This window comes from Macaca fascicularis, chromosome 12 (assembly GCF_037993035.2).
Source record: "Macaca fascicularis isolate 582-1 chromosome 12, T2T-MFA8v1.1".
In the NCBI taxonomy this organism is placed as follows: domain Eukaryota; kingdom Metazoa; phylum Chordata; class Mammalia; order Primates; family Cercopithecidae; genus Macaca; species Macaca fascicularis.
In genome coordinates, this window is record NC_088386.1 from 100,289,957 (window position 1) to 100,314,867 (window position 24,911).

A 24,911-nucleotide genomic window follows, 5' to 3' on the forward strand; every position below is an offset into this window, starting at 1 on the left:
GTTCTAGGGTACATGTGCATAACGTGCAGGTTAGAAAGAGACTTTTAAAATGAGGTAAAGGGAGAGTACTGGCCGTACATCTGAAAGTTCCATTTCCCACTTAGAGTTCTTCTTGAAGTCTGATTACATCACTGCGCTTAGGTTCTTTGAGCTACCATTGCATTCTTAAATAATATTTTTTAAAATGTTTATTTTTCTTTATTAAATTAAGTTGACTTTGCTACTTTCAGCCAACTAGATTATACCTAAGGGATTATGCATATAATATATTGGCCCTCAAGAGGAAACTGAACAAGTTAACCTCTCTCAGGAACCAAAGTCCTTTTCATGAAGACCTGAAGGGTTCTCTGAGAGGAATTTGAAACGGGACAAAAGGTCAGGCCCTGGGCCATAGGTTTGAGTCACTTGCCGAGGACAGCTTTTCAGAGAATGATTCCCTCTGAGGTATGAGAGACTTGAAGCATCTGGACCGTGGCACACTGATTGATGATTGTGGGAAAGGAACAATTTTGGGTGTGATCTGCATGGTCCTATGAACAGGTTCTTATCTGACACAGTCCTAGGGAAACTGGGAAAAGCAAATGTAACATTGTCATTCTCCTGTATTCAACTGATTTAGCAACGGCCCGTGCATTGCCCAGAGTAGAAGACAAAAATCCAAACTCTAAATAGACACATAGGCCAGGCATGGTGGCTCACACCTGGAATCTGAGCATTTTGAGAAGTTAAGGCAGGAGGATTGTTTGAGGCCAGGAGTTCAAGACCAGCCTAAGCAACACAGTGAGACCATGTCTCTATTTTTTAAAATAAATAAATCAACAAATAAATAAATAAACAGACACATAGGATCATCATCCTATCTACAGCCTCACTCTCATCTTCCAGCTCACTTTATGCTCCCAAAACACAAACTACTAATGTCCTCTCCTTCACTGCAGACCTCCATGCCTTTTGCACATGTTGTTCCCTCTGCTTGCAATGCTCTTACCACTCTACCAGTCCTCCCTCCATCTTAGCTTCCTACTCCCTTAGCCTAGAAAATTCCTGTCCAGCTTTCTAAACCCTCTCCAAAAACATTCTACTCTGGGAGCCCTTCCCTGGCCAGGATAGAATTAATACTTCCTGCTTCAGTACCTGCTTCAGTACCTCATCAATACTTCCATCTGCCCTGCTTCAGTACCTCATCAATACTTCCATCATTGCTTCAGTACCTCATCAATACTTCCATCATTGCCCTGTATTGCCCTTTATTGTAATGATTTCTGTGTTTTCTTCCCAGCTACACTGCAAACAATGTGAACTATGTCTCATCACTCTCAGTAACTATGTCTCAATCACTTTGGAACGTCCAACAACGAATAGTAGTGTGTGCTCCATTATTAATCTGTAGCACGTGCTCTGGTAGGTAACACCAGGTATGTGTTTAATAAATGCGGAAATAAATGAACTTAAATGGCATAAAATAATCTTTTGAGGAAGCTCTAAAGTAGTGGTCCCCAACCTTTTTGGCATCAGGGACCGGTTTTGTGAAAGACAATTTTTTCATGGGCAGCAGGTGTGGAAGGTTTTAGGATGATTTGAGCACTTTATTTCTATTATTATTATATTGTAATATATAATGAAATAATTATACAACTCACCAAATGTAGACTCAGTGGGAGCCCTGAGCTTGTTTTCCTGCAACCAGATGTTCCCATGTAGGGGCGATGGGAGACATTGACAGATCATCAGGCATTAGATTCTCATAAGGAGCCCACAGTCTAGATCCCTTGCAGGTGCAGTTCACAATAGGGTTTGCACTCCTATGAGAATCTAATGCTGCTGCTGATCTGAGAGGAGACGGAGCTCAGATGGTAATGCAAGAATGGGGAGTGGCTGTAAATACAGAGGAAGCTTCGCTTGCTCACCCACTGCTCACCTCTTGCTGTGCGGTCTAGTTTTTAACAGGCTACGGGTCACTTCCTGGGGGTGGGGACCCCTGCTTTAAAGTATTTGTTCTAGAGTCATGCCCTACCTTAGTGAAAGTAACTCTTGAAACTTCTTGCATTATTAACTATGTTGCCTGTTGCTTCTCTAGGAGATGAAGTAGATGTCACATATAGAAGAACTATTCAGGGCTATATTGCTCGACAGGGAAGTTTCTGTTCAAGGATTTCTTACCAGTCTGGGGACTCATAATAGTGAATGAAATGTCAGTTATTTTCCCCTGGTTTATCTAGCCCTCCTTAATATGAGTGGAAGAGGTTATGCATTGGCCCCAAAGCCCCAAAACTCTATGAAGCAGGAACAATGTCTGTTTTTTGTTCACCATTGTATACACAGCATCTGAATACCAACTAGGTAGCCAATAAATATATGTTAAGAGAGAAAGTGGGGGAAGGGGTGAGATGGAGGGAGAGCTAAAGAGGAGAAGCAAGGAGGGACTTTAGAAGGAAATTTAAAATTTACTTCAGAAAAGCTAAATTCATTCTCTAAAGTGAATCACACACGACAAAATCATAGTTAAGTGTGAACAGAGAGCACAACAATAGATATTGTAAAGTGCGATTCTACTGTTCGCTGTGCATCATCCCTTGCCAAGGCTTTGATGAAGGTCTTGGGTTAAGTGGTATTATCAGGCCATAATCAAGATCACTGTGCCGTTCTGTATCTTCAACCCAACTCCCTTCCTTGAAGATCCTGCACTGGCACTGGTGCTTTGGTGTGAATTTCAAAAATCTTTCAGTTACTCTGTCTGAGTAAATGAACACTCAGCCCCTAAGCTTCAATCTTTCTTTCTCAAGGGTAAAGAGTTCAGTAATGTTACTTCTCTACACATACAATGTCTGGTTTCTTCTTAACTGTTCTTACCCAAAACCGTGTTAACATTGGAGCACTGGGAGTCCCGCAGAGCAATATATTTGTAAAAGGCCTCTCTTCTCTCAAAATATCTTCTGCCCTTGTATCAAAGGAGTGGCATAGATATTCTTGGCTTTTGGGGCACACATACTCACAAAGAGTGTCTTTGAGGCTGAATGCATCCCCTTCACTAAAATTCTCTTTCTTCTGTAATTGTTCCCTACCTCACTTTTAAATCTTACCTTGGCTTTAGAGCAATGGTTTAAAAGTGGTGGCAACTGTTCAATGAAATGTTGCCATATGACTTTTCCAATTAAGAGTTTTGTGGCAACTACAGATGCATTAAATCATGAAATGGAATAATGGAAAACTTGAGCTAAAAAGATTATATGAAAGATAATCTAATATAAAACTTTTATTTTACAATAGACTTAACTTAGTCCTTAAGAAACTGGGGAACCTGCCTAAAATTACAAATGAAGCCAGTGACAGAACAAAGAGAAAAATTTTAGTGAGCTATACTCCAGGCCAGGTGTTTTTTTTCTATATAATATATGGAGAAAAGGCAGGTAAGGCCCGATAGTACATGGCATGACAGCAAATGAGGCTAAGGTCAAGTTTTTCTGATCTTTTAGACTGGAGAGACCTGAAGGCAAAAGTTGACAGGGCTGTAGAGTGGTGAAGCAAAAGGTCTTTGAATATCTGTTTGAATTTCCCATTCAAGATTAGTTATGTGACCTTGAGGACAACGGACTTTTCCAATCCTCAGTGTTCTTATCTGTTAAAGGAGCATAATAAGGGTGGCTATGTCATACAGTTGTGAAAACTAGTAATGCATACAAGCAAATAGCACAATATCTGCACATAGCAAGTACTCAAGATAGTAGAGTCCTACCTTAACACATTCAGCCTGGGTTAATTCAGCCTGACATACGTCCTCAACAGAACAAGAAAAAAGAGAAATAAATATCTATTGATTTGTGTGTGTGACTTGGAGTAAGCATGAGAAGGGATCTGTGAGTTTGTGGGTCTCTCAGTCAGTGTCAGCCTCTGCATGCCTCTCATACCATGAGCATCTCTATGCCCCCGAGAAGGTCTTTATAAAGTATATGTTTGTTATACATCAAGTCCTTTAAATGGAAGCCAGAGACTTCATCTGGTGCACACATGAAGAAACACCAATCTGCTTTCATAATGGAAGAACAACTAAAGTTAGGCTTATGCAGAATTGTGGTTTGGTCTCCAGCATGACTCTCTAAGATATCAAGGGAAAAAACTAATAAAATGTCATTTTTGCCTTAGGCTTTGACTTAATATCTGAATTCCTTCATAAGATACATTGGCATTTTAAATGCCATCGTTGTCAACATCGTCATCATCACCAACAAACATCATCTTTACTAATAGTCTGTCAAAACTTTATATTGTCGCTTGGAAAACCCCTCTTTTGGCATTCTGCTCAGATTTCCCCTTAAAAGATTATACTTAAAGCATCAGCCTTTTTCACACATTGTATAATCAGAAGCATTTCGAGAACATCTTGGAAAGAGATGCAACAGGTCTTCCAGGCCATCTCAGCACATATTTAGTGACCAGTTCTAGGGCCCTTTGCTCCTCTTTCAGGGTCAAGACTAGGGGAGGCCAGTGAGGCACTTGCCTCAGGCACAAAATTTAAGGCAGCACAAAGGACTCAGTAATCACGTAAATGGTATCTTACAATATTTTGAAAAATAAAAATTATGCAAAAAAAACCCATGGTAAATAAGATATCAAAATGTTAAAGACAAGACCAATGCTACTGCCTTTTTCTTTCATATCTGGCCCCAAATGGCTTGACCGAGCATTTACTTTGTGTTCCTGGGCCCCGAGCACTCCTCTTAGTATATCCCTAAAATGTGTCGACCCTTCAGAGACCCCAATGTGACTGCAGAATCACAAGCTCAGCTCAAGTCAGTTACTGATTTCACAAAGTGTATTCTATAAGCCAGGCACTATTCTAAGTGCTAGAGATAGCACAGTGAATAACCAGACAAAAACCCTGTCTCCATGGGGCTTGCATCTAAGTGGGAGAGGAAAGAGAAAATAAAGAAATAAAAAAAAGAAATATACAGTAATTCAGATGCATTAGACAAAGATGATATGGAATTCTATGGGTGGAGTTAGGAACTGAAATTTTAAATAGGGTGGTCAGAGAAGGCCTCACTGAGAAAGTGACATTGAGCAAAAACCTAAGAGTGAGGAACCTAGTTATGGGTTATCCAGAGGGAAATTACCCCATGCAGAGGGACCAGCAAAGGCAAAGGGCCCAATGATGGGTGACATGGTTTGGCTGTGTCCCCACCCAAATCTTATCTTGAATTGTAACTCTCATAATCACCATGTGTCACAGGAGGGACCCAGTGGGAGGAAACTGAATCACGGGAGTGGGATTTCCTGTGCTGTTCTTGTGATAGTAAGTCTCACAAGATCTGATAGTTTTATAAAGGGCAGTTCCCCCGCACATGCTCTCTTGCCTGCTGCCATGTAAGGCATGCCTTTGCTCCTTCTTTGCCTTCCACCATGATTGTGAGGCCTCCCCAGCCATGTGGAACTGTGAGTCCATTAAATGTCTTTTTCTTTATTCATTACCCAGTCTCAGCTATGTCTTTAGAAGCAGCATGAGAAGAGACTAATACAATGGGTTTTCCTGGATGGGGCCATGAAAAATAGCAGCTTCACTGTCAGAAAGGAGGTCTTTATGTGGATGGAGGGTAAAATTCCATGCCTGACAGAAATTGGCAATAATGAAGTAGATTTCTGGAAGAAGGAGCAGCCATCTGGAGGTGATAATACTGACAGGAAAGTGGGAAGGAAAACAAAACAACACTGAGTTTTATGCTGTTTCTGATTGCTATAGTTTGGATATTTGTTCCCTGAAACCTCATGTTGGAGTTTGATCCCCAGTGTTAGAGGTGGCGCCCCATGGGAGGTGTTTGGCTCGTGGAGGTGAATCCCTCGGAAATAGATTATACCCTCCCCGGGTAGTGAGTGAGTTCTCACTCTGCCAGTTCCCGAAAGAGCTTGTTGTTAGAAAGAGCCTGCCCCTCTGGCTCTTGCGCTCCCTTGCATCCACTCTCACCGTGTGATCTCTGCACACATAGGCTCCCATTCATCTTCTGCCATGAGTCTGTGGTTGTCACCAAATGCAGATGCTCAATATCTTTGAACTTTTCGAGACATCAGAATTGTGAGCCAAATAAACCCCTTTTTTAAAAAAAATCAATTACTCAGCCTCAGGTTTTTCTTTCTTTTTTCTTTTTTTCCTTTCTTTTCTTTTTTTTAATAGAATCTCCCTCTGTTGCCCAGGCTGGAGTGCAGTGGCACAATCTTGGCTCACTGCAACCTCTGCCTCCTGGGATCAAGCGATTCTCCTGCCTCAGCCTCCCTGAGTGGCTGGACTACAGTGCCACCACATCCAGTTAATTTTTAAAAAAAAATTTTAGTAGAGACAAGGTTTCACCATGTTGGCCAGGCTGGTCTTGAACCCTTGACCTCAGGTGATCTGCCTGCCTTGGCCTCCCAAAGTGCTGGGATTACAGACATGAGCCACCATGCCCTGCCTCAGGTTTTCCTTTTTAGCAACACCAAACAGATCAATACACTGGTGATTAGAAAGAAATGTCAGACCAAGTGCTCGAGCAAGTAATTTCTGATCTGTACTTCAATTTCATAACCAGAAAATCATTAATTATTTCAATGACTAACAGAGCTTTCTGTTGTTCATATAATGTTGACCATAAGATAATAGTATAGAGTAATGGGACACAGAGTCCAAATTGAACATCTCAAGGCTTATATCAGAAAACTGGTTAATATGGACACAGCACAGCTGTGGTTGTCATTCAAGCTTTATTAAGCTAACAAATGCCAAATTCCAACTATATGGGCAATATGAAATTCAGCAATGTATACACAGTCATTGCTTCAGACTTTTCTCTGGGACCGGAACTGTAGCATCCTATAATGACTAGTCTTTCTTTTAGTTTTCAATCAAGAGATGCCAAAAAGATTGATTATAAAATCTAATATAATATGTGAAACAGGACTGTTCTACCCAGATGGTTGGTGTTGGATTCTGCCATGGTATAGTTACTTTATATCATTTGATAATAAAATATCCAGAATTTCAGGTAGTAGTGTCAGTCTACAGCATTGTCAAAGATTTTGAAGATGTTTACAGTTTAAAGAGCCCCACATTGTTCATTTTTTGCTAAACATGATGCTGTAATTCTTGAACAAATCTCTTCCCTGACCCAGAGATGAAAGAACACTGCTAAAAATTTTTCTCAGGCAAATTCATGGATTTGTGCATCAGAAGAGAAAAGACTGTAAGTGTGAAGACAAACCTTATGCTGAGGAGGCAAGATAAATCTAACAGAGTGGCTGAACCAATACTTAACGGCAATGGCAGAGTACAGTTGTTTTCAAAATAGCTTTTTTTTCCAAAAATTGTTTGGATTTAATTTTCAGTTTATGTAAACTATCATCTCACAAAATCCTAAAATATTATTTTACTTTGTATATAATTTCTACTATGAAATTAAAAAATGAACTCTGCCTACCCTCATTCCAAATTTGCTTACAGTCAACTGTCAGTATAGTTTCAACCTTAAATAGGAACAGGTATGTTTCAAAACCACCCATTTTCCTAGCCTTGGAAAAGTATCTCCAAGTTCTCCATATTATTAATATTCTCTGATAGAATAGGAGAGGATATTATTCAGAATAGGCTAAGCTGTGATATAGTTACCAATAAACCTTAAAATCTCAGTGGCTTAATTGAATATACATTTCTTTCTAGCTCACACAAAGCCCAGTATGTGTGAGGTAGTCTCTTTTGTCTTGTCAACACACCATCAGGAACTTGAGCCCTCCAAGGTCACCATGATAGAGGAAGAGGAAGCTGGAAAATCACAGGGAGGGATTCTACTTACATCCAAGAGTCACGACCCAGTCACATGACCTCAACCTAACTACTAGAAAGGCTGGAAATCCGCAGGAGCATAGGCATAGGGCACCAGCAGCTCTGCCTCAATCTGCTTTATGGTAACTGTTAAAAGAACTTTACATACATTTCACAAAGTTTAATCAAGCAAAGAACTATTGGCAAATCAGGCAACCCTCTGAACCAAAAGAGGTGAAGAGAATTCTGCCTTGCAATGTGGGCAGGCAGCATTTAGGAACAGAAAATTTAGGAACAGAAAATGGAGGTGAGATACAGAAACAGTTTAATTGGCCACACTCTGCATTTGCCTTATTTGAACATAGTCTGATCAGTTGGCCACCTGTGACTGACTGAAGCTCAGCTGCTATGATTGGTTGAGATTCAGCTATCTGTTACAGGAGTACACTCCTAAGTTAGGCTTTCAGTTAGTTCATGTACTAAGTTAGGTTGTAGTTTGTTCTGTAGGGACCAGAAGTATGGAGGCAGCTTCAGGCCAAATTAGTTTAATCCAACATTTCTGAGTACCCCTCTGCCCCTTTATCCTACACACAGATGTGAACTAATCCTTAATTCAGTGCATTTAGCTTAATGTCCAGGATCTCTGGGTAATACACATTATTCTCTATCAAATCTAGATGTGGCTTCAGAGACTTATGAACTTTAAAAAGATGAATTCTCTGTCCCGTCCAATGTACAGTGGTGGAATGGGTACCACCCTAACCACCCCTTGATAAATGCTCCTATTAGGAAAAGAAAGGGAGGTACAAAGCAGTCACAGATCTGGAGTTCTGAAATCCCGCCGAACACATTTTGAAGATTCCTATCCTGGGAGAGGGACGTTCCTGGATTAGCCCTAATTCTGTCCTCCAGGAGGGTCTTCTCTTACTTACTATCTTCTTTGTCCTCATCTGAAATTTGTGAGGAATCATCTCCTCCTCCAGGCTGCATAGCTTCAACACCTGCCTCTGCTCATGGAAGGTTGAGGAACCAAGATTTGCTGTATATCTCAAACCATCAAAGGCCTTTTTATACTCCATACTAATAGATTTTTAAAAATGTTTATCTTATTTTAAGTTCTAGCATATATGTCCAGGACGTGCAGGTTTGTTACATAGGTAAACATGTGCCATGGTGGTTTGCTGCACAGATCACCCCATCACCACCTAGGTATTAAGCCCCATATGCATTAGCTATTTATCCAGATACTGTACCTCCCACCTTGTCCCCCTCCCTCCCCTGATAGGCCCCAGTGTGTGTTGTTCCCCTCCCTGTGTCCATGTGTTCTCATTTTTCAGCTCCCACTTATAAGTGAGAACATGCGGTATTTGGTTTCCTGTTCTTGTGTTCATTTGCTGAGGATAATGGCTTCCAGCTCCATCCATGTCCCTGCAAAGGACATGATCTTGCTCCTTTTTATGGCTGCATAGTATTCCATGGTGTATATGTTCTACATTTTCTTTATCCCATCTATCCGGGTTGATTCCATGTCTTTGTTATTGTAAATAGTGCTGCAGTGAACATACATGTGCATGTATCTTTATAATAGAATGATTTTTATGCCTTTGGGTATATACCCAGTAATGGAATTGCTGGGTCCAATGGTATTTCTAGTTCTAGGTATTTGAGGAATTACCACACTGTCTTCCACAATGGTTGAACTAAATACGTTCCGACCAGCAGTGTAAAAGTGTTGCTATTTCTCCACAGCCTTGCCTGCATCTGTTGCTTCGTGACTTTTTAATAATCGTCATTCTGACTGGTGTGAGATGGTATCTCATTGTGATTTTGAGTTGCATTTCTTTAATGATCAGTTATGTTGAGCTTTTTTCCTTATGTTTGTTGGCTGCATAAATGTCTTCTTTTGAGAAGTGTCTGTTCATGTCCTTTGCCCACTTTTTAATGGGGTTGTTGGTTTTTTTCTTTTAAATGGTTTAAGTTCCTTATAGATTCTGGATATTAGACCTTTGTCAGATGGATAGACTGCAAAAATTTTCTCCCATTCTGTAGGTTGTCTATTCACTCTGGTGATAGTTTCTTTTGCTGTGTAGAAGCTCTTTTAATCAGATCCCATTTGTCAATTCTTGCTTTTGTTGCAATTGCTTTTGATGTTTTCATCGTGAAATTTTGCCCATGCCTATGCCTTGAATGGTATTGCCTAGATTTTCTTCTAGGGTTTTAATAGTTTTGGGTTTTACATTTAAGCTTTTTGATGTGGGCATTTAGTGCTATAAATTTCCCTCCTAACACTGCTTTAACAGTATTCCAGAGATTCTGGTATGTTGTCCCTTTTTTCTCATTGGTTTCAAAGAAGTTCTTGATTTCTGCCTTAATTTCATTATTTTCCCAGGAGTCATTCAGGAGCAGGTTGTTCAATTTCCATGTAGTTGTGTGGTTTTAATTGAGTTTCTCAATAGTGAGTTCTAATTTGATTGCACTGTGGTCTGAGAGACTGTTATGATTTCAGTTCTTTCGCACCTGTTCAGGAGTGTTTTACTTCCACTTATGTGATTGATTTTAGAGTAAGTGCCATGTGTTGCCCAGAAGAACATACATTCTGTTGTTTTGGGGTGGAGAGTTCTGAAGATATCTATCAGATCCGCTTGATCCAGAGCTGAGCTCAAGTCCTGAATATCCTTGTTAATCTTCTGTCTTGATGATCTGTCTAATGTTGACAGTGGGGTGTTAAAGTCTCCCAGTATTAAGTCTCCCACTATTATTGTGCAGGAGTCTAAGTCTCTTTGTAGGTCTCTAAGAACTTGTTTTATGAATCTGGGTGCTCCTATATTGGATACATATATATTTAGGATAGTTAGCTCTTCTTGTTGAATTAATCCCTTTATCATTAGGTTATGCCTTTCTTTTTTATTTTTATTTTTTATTTTTTTGAGATGGAGTTTCACTCTTGTTGACCAGGCTGGAGTGCAGTGGTGCAATTTCAGTTCACTGCAACCTCTGCCTACCGAGTTCAAGAAGTTCTCCTGACTCAGCCTCCCGAGTAGCTGGATTACAGGTGCCTGCCACCATACCTGGCTAATTTTTGTATTTTTAATAGAGACTGGGTTTCACCATCTTGGCCAGGCTGGTCTTGAACTCGTCACCTCATGATCCACCTGCCTTGACCTCCCAAAGTGCTGGGATTACAGGGGTGATGTAATGCCCTTCTTTGTCTTTTTGATCTTTGTTCGTTTAAAGTCTGTTTTGTCAGAAACTAGGATTGCAGCCTGTGCTTTTTTCTGCTTTCCATTTTCTTGTTAAATTTTCCTGCATCCCTTTATTTTGAGCACATGTGTGTCTTTGCACGTGAGATGGATTTCTCTTGACTACTTTTCCAGCCTGCCATTCTGTGTCTTTTAATTGAGACATTTAGCTCGTTTCCAGTTAAGGTTAATATTGTTATATGTGAATTTGATCCTGTCATCATGATGCTAGCTGGTTATTTTAGAGACTTGTTAATGTAGTTGCTTCATAGAGTCATTAGTCTTTGTACTTCAGTATGTTTTTGCAGTGGTTGGTAATGGTTTTTCCCTTCCATATTTAGTGCTTCCTTCAGGACCCCTTGCAAGGCAGGCCTGGTGGTAACAAATTCCTTTGATACTAGTTTGTCTGAAAGGATTTTATTTCTCCTTCGCTTATGAGGCTTTAGTTTGGCCAGATATGAAATTCTGGGTTGGAAATTCTTTTAAGAATGTTGAATACTGGTCCCTAATCTCTTCTGGCTTGTAGGGTTTCTGCTGAGAGGCCTGCGGTTCATCTGGTGGGTTTCCCTTTGTAGGTGACATGGTCTTTCTCTCTGGCTGTCCTTAATATTTGTTCCTTCATTTTGACCTTGGAGAATCTGATGATATGTCTTGGGGTTGATCTTTTCATGCAGTGTCTTACTGGGGTTCTCTGGATTTCCTGAATTTGAATGTTGGTCTATCTTGTTAGGTTGGGGTTCTAACTTGATTCCATCCCCCAATCAGTCGTAGGTTTGATCTTTTTACATAATCCCAAGAAGAGCTAACTATCCTAAATAGTTCTCAGAGGTTTTGTTCATTCCTTTTCATTTTTTTCCCTCTAATCTTGTCTGCCTGTCTTATTTCAGCAGGATAGTTTTCAAGCTCTGAAATTCTTTCTCTGCTTGGTCTATTCGGTTATTGATACTCGTGGTTGCTTTGTGAAGTTCTCGTGTTGTGTTTTTCAGTTCCATCAGGTCATTTATCTTCCTCTCCAAACTGGTTATTCTGGTTAATGGCTCATCAGTTGCCGGTGCAGTATTCACTCGCTGTTTTTGTCCTACTCGATGGGTGCCTCTGACCACAGCTGTTTCAAGTCAACCATCTTGGCCCCTCCCTTTTGCTCATAAAGTTTTGTGGGGAAAATAACATCCTTCAAAAATTCAGCAGACCTTTGATCTAGTTGATTCTAATCAGTTCCATGTGCTAATAAACACATCTAAAGTTATCTTCCAGATATAGTCCTCAAATCTACTCTTTTCTTACCTCTATTTTTTATTTTAACTTAATAGTGGCTATGTTCATATTTCCAGTGTGGAGAGAAAGGTCACTCCTTTAATCTGATCTGTGCTCAGAATAATTTTATTCACATTTTGCTAGATATTTGCTGATCAAACTCTTTTTAAATTCCACCTTTACCTTTTGGAATCTAGAAGCAATAGGCTTTTCCAGTCCTACAGTGCCTCAAATTTCTGGACTTGATTTCTGTTTATAAACTCATCAGTTCTCTTCTGAACTCATCTCTTCTATATAACATCTTGCCAAACACAGCCAATAGGAACCAACACACAGTACTAACTTATTGTTTTCCAACCTTTTCCCCTGGAGATGTCAGGTCAGTAATCACATAGGCCATCTTGCAAATTATTGCAGGTGCAAATTTTCAAATGTTTTGCCACTGCATGACATAAATCAAGACTTTTCCAGCCTCCACTATTAGTTTCTTCACCACCTACTGGCCACCCATGAATCCAATGCTATGTGCTAGTAGCTTGAGTAGCAGAGATGTAATGAAAAATGAAACAAAAATAAAAAATCCCTGATTTGCAAAACTGTCAACCTCCCAGATTTCAGTGACATTGACAATAAAGATTATTTTCAGCTCACACAATGTGTAATGCATGGTAGGTAGCCCTCTCCTATCTTATAGCTGTGTCATTGTGAATACTTGGCCTCCAACACTGCTGAAGTTTTGGAATGAAAGGGCTGGATAACCACACTGGAAAACTTTAGGGATGCTCTGGAAGAGGCTTACATTATTTTAACTCATTTCTCATTGGCCAGGACCCCATTAATTAGTTCCAACCAAACTGTAGAAGTTAGGAAACACCTTGGAGCATATGGATTGAAGGGCAGAGTACTCAGTCTCTGTACATATATCCCCAAAGATATTACTATGATTTAAAAGTTTGTCCCCTCTAAGACTCATGTTGAAACTTAATCCCCAATGTGGTAGTACTGAGAGGTAGGGCCTTTAAGAGGTGATTGGGTCTTGAGGACTCTGCCCTCATGAATGAATTAATCTATTCATTGATCAATGAATGGTTGATTAATCAATGAAAGGATTAATGGACTATAATGGGAGTGATATATAATAAGAAGAGAAAAAGAAGCCTAAGCCAGCACACTGCCCCCTCACCATTAGATGCCTTCCGCCATCTCAAGACTCTGCAGAGAGTCCCCACCAGCAAGAAGGCCCTCACCAGATATGGCCTCTTGACCTGGTACTTCTCAGCCTGTGTAACTGTAAGAAATACATTCTTTTTCTTTATAAATTACCCGGTTTCAGGCATTCTGTTATAAGCAACAGAAAACAGATTAAGACAGACATCAAATCCAAAATTACCCACACAAAAAATCTAAAGTTTTGCACAAGTTGTTTTACCATTAATTCTTTGTGTTCTCAACTAGAAAATTAGCTTAATTTTATTTAATCATAATGGAATGATTGTGAGGATTTAATATCATGACATATAAAATCTTAGCATAATATCTGATGCAAAATAGCCTCTTTTAAAAAGGTTAATAAAATCTCGATAGAGTATTTCTAATTTGTTCTAGGTTTTATGCATAGGGATATTCAGGCTTAATATTCAGACTTAGCATTCTTTATAAAATAATTACAGAAAGCTGTTTTGACCATTGGCAGCCCTGTAAGTTCCCTTTCAGTAGTACGTGGATTGCAACATTAACATTAAGGTTTTAGCTTTTTGTTCTGCTCTTGGCATTCCTTAGTGGAGTTTTTAAAAGCCCTAATTGAAATGTAGGTTGGATAACTACTGAAGGATGTGGTAGGAAGGACTGACCCATGAGCTAGAGGGAATAATATTGTCTCTGGATTGGGTTGCCCCTAAGGAAGTACTTAGGACAAGGATTTCAGTGCAATTAGTTTATCTGGGGGTGATCCCAGGAAGCATGGTGAAGTAGTGGTGAGCTGAGAAATCAGGAAAGAAGTAAAGGCTGTAAAAGGTGTATTAATGACTAGGCTACCATGTGGGAAATTGGGGGCTCCCTGGGACCTTCTAGGTCACTGTAGAAGACACTTTATAATTGTCCCATCAGGGCTTGAAAAACCTGGATGTTTATCCATCAGTTCTTATCTCTCCATGGTTGAAGTTCTTTTTCTCTATCCTTACTCCCCAGCACTTCCAGCCTGCCTCATGCACAAATGAACATGCCAGAGGAACCCCACAGGCAGAGAGAGGCAAGACACCATCAGCATATCTGGAAACTATATGCAGGTGACCTCTGGAGTGGGCGTGGGGGATGGGTGGGACCAACAGCAGGAACCTATGTTTAAAATGATGCCCCTCAGAATTTCTCAATCACTGGGGCCATGCATCCCAAAACCTTTACTAACATTTCTTTTTTATTATTACCAACTCATGAATGTACCTTATGATTTATAAATTATGATTTCTGACAAGGAATGAAAAGGTTACACTTGCAAAATTTGCTTTATTTCCCAGTCCACTACTGTGTTTTCTCTCTCTACTAGGTTCTGTCACTCTTTTCTTTCTTTGTCTATATTTTGTAAGGTCCAAATTCTCCTTCTTTGGTAGGAGCATGTTGAAGGGCTCAGGCCCGCCCATCTGGTACATTCACCCCAGCTGGTACAGGGGTAAGCCACTGAGGTTAAAATCCCAGGATGTGGCAGAGAGCAGAAACTTCTAACCTGTTCAACATTTTCTGCATGCCCCATTCTCAATCCCTCTTTCTCTTTTATTATTTTCATTATGTTTCAACTAATTTCTATTTGCTTTTTTTTTTTTCAGTTTAAAATGTATCCTGGGTTAGAATCCCCTTTTTATTCTGAATTAAAAAGTTATATTTTTCATAACTCAAACAACAACATTTTGGCAGGAAGTTAGCAGAAACATATGGGCCTCCGCATTTTGATGCCCAGACTGGCTTCTGCCAAAACATTTCTTTGCTGTCATATAGACAGCAGCAATGTTTGGGACTGTTGGGGAATCATCCTACACAGCTCAGGATAGGGAATGCTTCTGCTTAACAGCCTTTGTGTGTACAGAGGGACTTCCCACCCAGACTCTGAGAATTCCCAGAAGTGAGAGGGATGCAGAATCAGTCATCATCCCTTTCTTCAAGCTGCACAAGCTCCAGGCAGTGTCCCTTAATTTCATCAGCCCACAGACAGTAATAGGATGGCTGGGACAGGAAAGGAGAGAGTATTAGTGGACTCCAAACCAGAAAACAGAAACCACTCTATTTTTAAAAAGTGAGAATTTAATTCAAGGGATTGGCTGCACAGGCAAGGGAAGAAAAAAATGAAATAGGAAACAGTGAGACAACTCAGAGATTAGCCAGAGTAGGAAGCCCCTTACCACCTAGGAGTGGAAGGGAAAAGGGAAAGGCAGAGTTACTCAAGCTCCATGGAAGTTGAAACCATGATGGGCTTGTCCGATGGTTTGAGCCAAGGAAGAGACTCAGTGACTGCCAGAGACACCTCCTGAGCAGAGAGGGAGAGGAAGAAATACTCTGGCCTCCCTTCCTCCCACCCTTCAATCATCTTGCAGTGCCTCACGCTAAATGAACCATAAGGCAGCAGATATGGTAGCCTGGCATGCTAGCCTGCAATATAGACTGGAACAAGGAGAAGACCGGGATGGATCTGAGAGCAAATAGGCCAAGACTAAGTGGCGTAGAGTGGAAAGAATGAAATTGCTGGGATGGAACAATGCATCCAACCCTGCAATTTTTTTTTTTTTCCACAAAAATGGCATAGTTCACTTTTTTATTGAACAATTTTAAAAGAAATTTTTGAAATTACTATTCTTTTTAATTGGCACATAACCATTGTACATATTTCTGGGGTACAGTGTGATATTTCAATATATGTATACAATGTGTAATGATCAAATCAGGGTAATTAAAATATCAACCTACAGTGCTACAGAGCACTAGATCTTATTCCTCCTAGCTGTAAGTTCATATTCATTAACCAACTTCTCCCTGTCCCCCTACTGTTCCCAGCTTCTGGTAACTACTCCATTTCTATGAGATCAACTTTTTTAGTTGCCACATATGAGTGAGAACATATTTCTCTCTCTGTGCCTGGCTTATTTCACTTAACACAGTCCTCCAGGTTCATCCATGTTGGCAAAAATGACAGAATTCCATTCATTTTTATGGTTGAATAGTATTCCTTTGTTTATATATACCACATTTTCTTTATCCATTCATCTGTACATGATCTCTTAGGTTGATTCCATATCATGGCTATTGTGAATAGTGTTACAATACACATAGAAGTGCAGGTATCTCTTGGACATACTGATTTCTTTCCATTGGATATATACTCAGTAGCGGAATTGCTGGATCATATAGTGGTTCTATTTTTAGTTTATTGAGGAAACTTCATTCTGTTTTCCATAATGGCTGTACTAATTTACATTCCTATCAACAGCAAATAAGAGTTCCCCTTTCTCCCCATCTTACCAGTATTTGTTATTTTTTTGTCATGTTGGCAACAGCCATTTGAACTGGCTAAGATGGTATCTTAACAGATGATACATGTTTTGATAATAGCCATTCTGACTGATAAGATGATATCTCATTGTGGTTTTGATCTGTATTTCCTTGATGATTAGTGATGTTGAGAATTTTTTCATATACTTGTTGACCATTTGTATGTCTTCTTTTGAGAAATGTCTATGTATTGGGTTGGTGCAAAAGTAATTGTAGTTTTGCCATTGAAAGTCATGGCAAAAACCACAATTACTTTTGCATTGACCTAACAGATAATTTGCACATTTTTGCTCTTATGGTGATGATGATGATGATGATGATTTTGCTGTTAAGTTCCTTGTATATTCTGGATATTAATCCCTTGTCAGATAAATAGTTTGCAAATATTTTCTCCAATTCTACAGGTTGTTTCTTTACTCTGTTTATTGTTTCCTTCACTGTGCAGAAGCTTTTTAGCTGGATATAGTCCCATTTGTCCAATTTTTCTTTTGTTGTCTATGCTTTTGAGGTCCTGTTCATAAAATCTTTGCTCAGACTAATGTCCTGAAGAATTTCCCCTATTTTTTTCCTAGTGGTTTTATAGTTTTGGGACTTACATTGAAGTCTTTAATCTATTTTAAGGTGCTTTTTATATATAGTGAGAGATAGGGGTCTAATTTTATTCTTCTGCAAATGGTTGTCCAGTTTTCCTAGCCACCATTCATTGAAGATGGTGGTCTGTCCCCAATGTATGTTCTTGGTGCCTTTGTCAGAAATCTGTTGGCTGTGAATAGGTGGATTTATTTTGTAAGTCTCAATCTGTTCTATTCTACTTGTCTTTGGGTCTATTTTTATGCCAGTAGCATGCAGTTTTCATTATTCTAGCTTTGTAGTATACTTTGAAGTTAGGTAGTGTGATGTTTCCAGCTTTGTTCTTTATGCTCAAGACTGCTTTGTCTAGTTTGGGTCCTTTCTGGTTCTATAAAAAATTTTAGGATTGTTTTTTCTACTTCTGTGAAGAATGTCATTAGTATTTTGAAAGGGAGTGTATTGAATCTGTAGATTGCTTCGGATGGTATGGTCATTTTAATGACATTAATTTTTCCAATTCACCAACATGGGATGTCTTTTCATTTGTGTGTGTTTGTGTTTATGTTTATGTGTGTTTGTGTTTGTGTGTGTCCTCTACAATTTCTCTCATTAGTGTTTTATAGTATTCTTTATAGAATCTTTAATATCCTTGGTTAGATTTAATCCAAGGTATTTTATTTTTATATCTGTTGTAAATGAGAATTTTTTATTTCTCTTTCAGATAGTTTGTTATTAATGTATCAAAATGCTACTGATTTTTGTGTATTGATTTTGTATCCTGCAATTTTATTGAACTTTACTAGTTCTGGTAGAGGCTTTAGGTTTTTCTAAATATAAAATTATGCCATCTGCAAACAGGAAAAATCTGACTTTCTCCTTTCAATCTGGCTGTACTTTATTTCTTCCACTTGCCTAATTGCTCTGACTAGGACCTCCAGTACTATGTTGAATATGAGTGGTGAAAGGGGACATCCTTGTCTTGTTCCAGTTCTTAGAGGAAAAGTATGATGTTAGCTGTGGGTGTGTCTTATATGGCCTTTATTGTGTTGAGGTATGTACCTTCTACACCTAATTGATTGGTAGTTTTTTTTTAATCATGAAAGCATGTTGAATTTTATCAAATGCTTTGTCTGCATCTACTGAAATGATCATATGGTATTTGTCCTTCATTCAGTTGATGTGATGTATTACGTTTATTGATTGTGTATGTTGAACCATCTTTGCAGCCCTGGGTTACATTCCACTTGATCATTGTGTATAATCTTTTTGATGTGCTATTGGATTTGCTTTGCTAGTATTTTGTTGAGGATTTTTGCACTTATGTTTATCATGAATATTGGTTTACTGTTTTATTTTCTGTTGTGTCCTTATCTGATTTTGGTATCAGGGTGATGTTTGCTTAGTAGAATGCATTAGATAGAATTCCCTCCTCTTTAATTTTTTGGAATAATTTGAGAACTGGCATTCGTTATTCTTCCAATGTTTGGCACAATTCAGCAGTGAAGCGGGTACATCCAAATCCCCATTGATTTTTCTTGCGCCAACTCAGTGCTAAGAATGTTGGCACAAGAAGGAAAATAATAATCACATCACCATCATCTGACATTTATTGAACTCTGTGTGCTGAGACAGCACTTTACATCAGCTATTTCGTGGGATCTTCATTATATACTGATGTGTCGTGATATCCCCAATGAGTGTATGAGAAAACTGAGGCAAAAAAAGGTTAATGATTTGATCTAGTAAGTGGTGGAAACAGGATTCAGAAACAGGCAGTCTGGCTGCAGAAAAACTTCTCCACCCACTTCATCACACCCCCAAGACCCCACTCCCCACCATATCAGCCAACCCTTTGCTCTGCTGCCTTCACTTACCAGAGATCTGAAGCTCCTCTCATGTCATTCTCAGAGAGGCCTGAGGCTCAAACCATGACTTGGAAGCCTCTTCTGAGGATCCCACTTGAACAACTATCTCAAAGTTACTTCTAGGAGTACCCTAGCAAGAAATACTATTTCCTGGCTCCTATATTTCTACACTGGTTATTGTTTTCTATGTTGCTTTTCCTTGCTCCCTCTCTCCTTGTGGCAAAGGTACGTGGAGGGTTCAGTTTTTCCATTTGCTAATTGTAAAGTCATCTTATTTTCCCCCTTAATTTGTGCCAACAATTTCTGCCAGACATGTACCTAAGTTATAACCTTAAATTATACATTAGTAATCATCCTTCTATCCCAAATCCTTGGTATAATTATCTTGATGATATTTATAATTTTAGGTAGCTTAGACCTCAAGTGTCAATTACTATTAAGGTGGAAAGCAGAGGCCAGTAGGTGTCAGAGTATAGCTCTTTAGGCAGTTTTGAGCTTGCAGCTAGGGGAACTCCAAGCTGAATTAAACTGGGTATGGAGATTACATGGGATAGAGTGCTTCCTTCAAAGAGGCCCAACCTGCAGGCCAATGCTTACGTTGTCAATGACAGGAAGTATCAGGCCAGTGAGTGGGGTGGAAATAGAACATCACACAGGAACCACAGCAATACTTTATATATGATAAAACCAGTCTACTGAGGACTGAGGAAGAGCAAGAATGTCACAATGAGGCATAGACAGCCCCAGACAAAAAGCAGAATAGTCAGTCACTGTCAGCAGAGTAGGAAGCTCGGCTGTGGAGGGGGATTTCCTTCACTCACCCATTAAGTAGGTGCCAACGAAACTACAGAGGTTGGAGGTGCTAAAGTCAACTTGTGCTTGCCCCTGAGTGTCTTCAGGTTAAGAGGGAAGGCCAGAAGTCAACACACAATTAAAATAAAGCACAATGAATAACATAGCAGGATAGGAGGGAAGCACAAAAAAGAAACATTCTAATTAGCAGGAAGAAGAAATGGCACATGATACATTTCTTAGGTAAGGGAGAGTTTGTCTCACTTAGGAAAATGAAAATGGGAGTCATAAGAAATGACATTAGAGATTCATGCTCCCTGAATGGTTTTGACACCATGTTATGAGATGTGTTTTCTTTCCCCCCAAAGCCAGTGGGATGCTGTTGAAGGGTTTTCAGTTGTGGGGGGCACATGAACAAATGTGGCTTTAGAAAGATTGTTCTAACAGCATGACAGATGATGGATTGGAGAGAAATCAGGCTAGCGGCAGGAAAAAAGCTAAGGGATTGTTTCAAAAAGCAGGCAAGAAATGAGAAAGATCTGGAACAAAATATTAGCAGGGGAATGAATAGAAAGAATATATATAAGAGACTAATTAATCCTGTTTGAAAGTAGTAGTAGGAGAGATTTAGGCTTATGTCCAATTTTCAGGCTTGAGAGAACTTTTCAGGTAGTTCTATTCCCTAAAGTGGACAACATAAAATATGGAGTCAGTTTTAGTTAGGTTGGGTTTGGGCTGCTGTTTGATAGGCATAATTCAAGGGGGATCCTGCTATGCCATTAGGAAAAATATCTAAGCTGGTAGTAAATATTTAGGGAACTCTTAGCTTTGGCTTGGGCCACTGGCATGAAGAAATGTCATTACTCAGGGAAGGCATAAATGAGAGGAATGCGGAAGATGAAACTGGAATACCGACAACTCAGGAGATGAGTGATGAGGAAAAGGGGCCAGAAAGAAAAGAGAAACAATTCAGTGTCATAGGAGTTAAAAAAGAGGATTTTCAAGAACATTGCCAAAAGGTTGCCAGTGAGATAAGAGCTGAAGTATTTTCATTGATTTTGGCAAATAGGAGGTCACTTGGGCTTTTTTCCATTTACTCTATACTGGTGGGAATTAGGCTATGTGACCTTGAACAAGTAATTTAATAATAATCTCTACTTCATGGAGCTGTTGTGAAGAGTAAATGAAATCTCTGCCCATCTAGGAAAGGCCTGTTGCTTTCTGTAATTTACTTCCTATAGACTTCTTTGCACCCATAGTGTTTTAATATGTTTTCAAACATTATAATCTTGGAGAAAGATGGTCTTTTTAAAAAATGGTGCTGGTGCAACTGGGCATCCACATGCAAAAAAAAGAACCAAGATGCAGATCTCATACTTTTCACAAAAACTAACTCAAAAAGATTATAAGTGTAAAACAGAAAACTATGAAACTTTTAGAAGATAATCTAGGAGAAAACCCAGGTGACCTTGAGTATGAAGGTGACTTTTTCGATACAACATTGAAGACACAATCCAGGAAAGAAATAATCGATATGCTGGACTTTATTTAAAATTAAATATTTCTGCCCTACTTAAAAACACTGTTAAGAAAATGAAAAGCCAAGCCACAGACTGAAAGAAAATATTTGCAAAAGACATCTGATAAAGGACTACTATCTAAAATATACAGAGAACTCTTAAAATTCAATGGTAAATATCTTAGTCTGTTCAGGTTGGTATCACAGAATTTTATCATAGACTATCTATCTTACAAACAAGAGACATTTATTTCTCACAGTTCTGGAGGCTTGAAGTTCAAGATCAAGGTGCCAGCAGATTCAGTGTCTGATAAAGGCCTGCTTCCTGGCTCATAGACAGCCATATTTTTGCTGTGTTCTCACATGGTGGAAGGAATGAGGGAGCTTTCTGGGGTCTCTTTTGTAAGAGGATGAATACTATCCATGAAGGCTTTATCCTCATGACCCAATCACCTCCCAAATACCTTACCTTCAAATACAATCACACTGGGGATTAGGTTTCAGCATATGAATTATAGCGGGGCACAAATATTCAGTCTTCAGCAAAGAGAAAATGAACAACGTGTGTTATGAATGGGCAAAAATCCTGAAAAGATCTCTCATTGGATAAGATATACAGACGGCAAATAAGAGTATGAAAAGAGCTCAACATCATATGTCATTAGGTAACTGCAAATTAAAACAATAACATACCGCTACATATCTGTTAGAATGGCCAAAATTCAAAATGCTGACAACACCAAAATGTTGGTGAGGATGTGGAGCAATGGGAACAATCATTAATTGTTGGTGAGAATACAAAACAGTATAGCCACTTTGGAAGACAGTTTGGCAGTTTCTTACAAAACTAAACATACCCTTACCACACAATCCAGCAATCAAACTGCTTGGTGTTTACTCACTGAGTTGAAAACTTATGTCCATATGAAACTTGCCTACAGATGTTTATAACAGCTTTATTCATGTTTGCCCAAACTTGAAAGCAACCAAGGTATCCTTCAGTAGGATAAATTGTGGTATGCACTGTCAAAGGAATATTATCCAGTGCTAACAAGAAATAAGCTATCAGCTATGAAAACACATGGAGGAAACTTAAATGGGTATTACTGAGTGAAAGAAGCCAACCTGAAAAGGCTGCATACTGTATGATTCCAACTGTGACATTCTAGAAAAAGAAAAACCACGGGGTCAAGAAAACGATCAGTGGTTGCCAGGGCTTAAGGGAAGGGAGGGGTAAATTGGCAGAGCACAGGAAATTTTTAGGGCAGTGAAACTGTTCACTACTACAGTGATGGGTGCATGTCATTGCATGTTTGTCAAAACCCTTAGGATGTAAGACACCAAAAGTGAGCTCTAATGTTAACTATGAACTCTGGTTGATAATGGTATTCCAATGTAGGTTCATCATTTATAACATACGTACTCCTCTGGTATGAGATGTTAGTGGGAGAAGCCACTTGTGTGTATGTGTGTGTGCAGGGAGTGGGGAGGCTATTTGGGAACTCTGTACTTTTTGTTCAACTTTTCTGGAACATAAAAGTGCTCTAAAAATAGATCTATTAGAAATATGACTTTATTAAATTTAATTTTTCATTTTTCACCCTAGGAACAATGATCTATTAAAGTCTGCATACTAACTGGAAGTGGAAATCCAGACAGCATATCTCACAGCTTAGAATATTGCTCCAAACCATTTACTAGATGATTCAGAAGGCTGAGAGTTGTGAGGGGGGATCAGCACACTTTCTCCAAAGTTTGGGAAAGTACTTTGTTTTTTTTTTTTTTTTTTGAGACGGAGTCTCGCTCTGTAGCCCAGGCTGGAGTGCAGTGGCCGGATCTCAGCTCACTGCAAGCTCCGCCTCCCGGGTTCACGCCATTCTCCAGCCTCAGCCTCCCGAGTAGCTGGGACTACAGGCGCTGCCACCTCGCCCGGCTATTTTTTGTATTTCTTAGTAGAGACGGGGTTTCACCGTGTTAGCCAGGATGGTTTCGATCTCCTGACCTCGTGATCCGCCCATCTCGGCCTCCCAAAGTGCTGGGATTACAGGCTTGAGCCACCGCGCCCGGCCAGTACTTTGTATTTTAAATATGACATTAGTGGGAGATCTCTTTACAAGTTAGTAAATCTGATAAAATTGGGAACAAGGCAATGATTTTCACTATCTCCAGTTTTATTCAACTCTTGTACTTGTGGTCTTAGCCAGTATTAACCAGTGAGAAAAAGAAATTAATAGACATAGATTAGAAAGACATAAAACTGTCTTTGTTTGCACATGATATGATTGTATCCATAAAGAATCAAAAGGAATCTCTAACCTATTAAAATGAGTGGGCTAAGAACATGAATAGACAATTCTCAAAAGAAGATATACAAATGGCCAAGAAATATATGAAAAAATGCTCAAAATCACTAATGATCAGGAAAATGCAAATTAAAATCACAATACCACCTTACTCTTACAAGAATGGCTATACTCAAAAAATCAAAAAACAGTTGATGTTGGCATGGATGCGGTAAACAGGGAACACTTCTGCACTGTTGGTGGGAGTGTAAACTAGTACAGCCACTATGGAAAACAGTGTGGAGATTCCTCAAAGGACGAAAAGTAGAGCTACCATTTGATCCAGCAATCCTGCTACTGGGTATTTGGGTACCCAGTGGAAAAGAAGTCGTTATTCAAAAGAGATTCAAAAAAGATACTTACACATGCACATTTATAGCAGGACAATTCACAATTGCAAAATCATGGAACCAATCCAAATGCCCATCAATCAATGAGTGGGTAAAAAAACCGTTATATATATATATATAAATACATATATAATGAAATATATATGTGTACATAAAATGGAATACTATGCAGTCATAAAAAGGAATGAATTAACAGCACTTACAGTGACCTAGATGAAATTGGAGACTATTATTCTAACCGATGTAACTCAGGAATGGAAAACCAAACATCATATGTTCTCACTGGTATATGGGAGCTAAGCTATGAGGATGTAAAGGTGTAAGAATGATACAGTGGACTCCGGGGACTTATGGGGAAGAGTGGGAGGTGGCGAAGGATAAAAGACTACAAATACGGTGCAGTGTACACTGCTCAGGTGATGGGTGCACCAAAATCTCACAAGTCACCACTAAAGAATTTACTCATGTAACCAAATACCACCTGTACCCCAATAATGTATGGAAAAATAAAATTTAAAAGTAAATAAAATAAAATAAAACAGAGTAGAAGCAAGGTGAATAAAAAACCCCACCAAACTGACCTAAAGATTTAATATAATTCCAGTCAAAATCTAGCAATATTTACTTGTAAATTGGCAAGATGATGTTAAAATTTATATGGAAATAC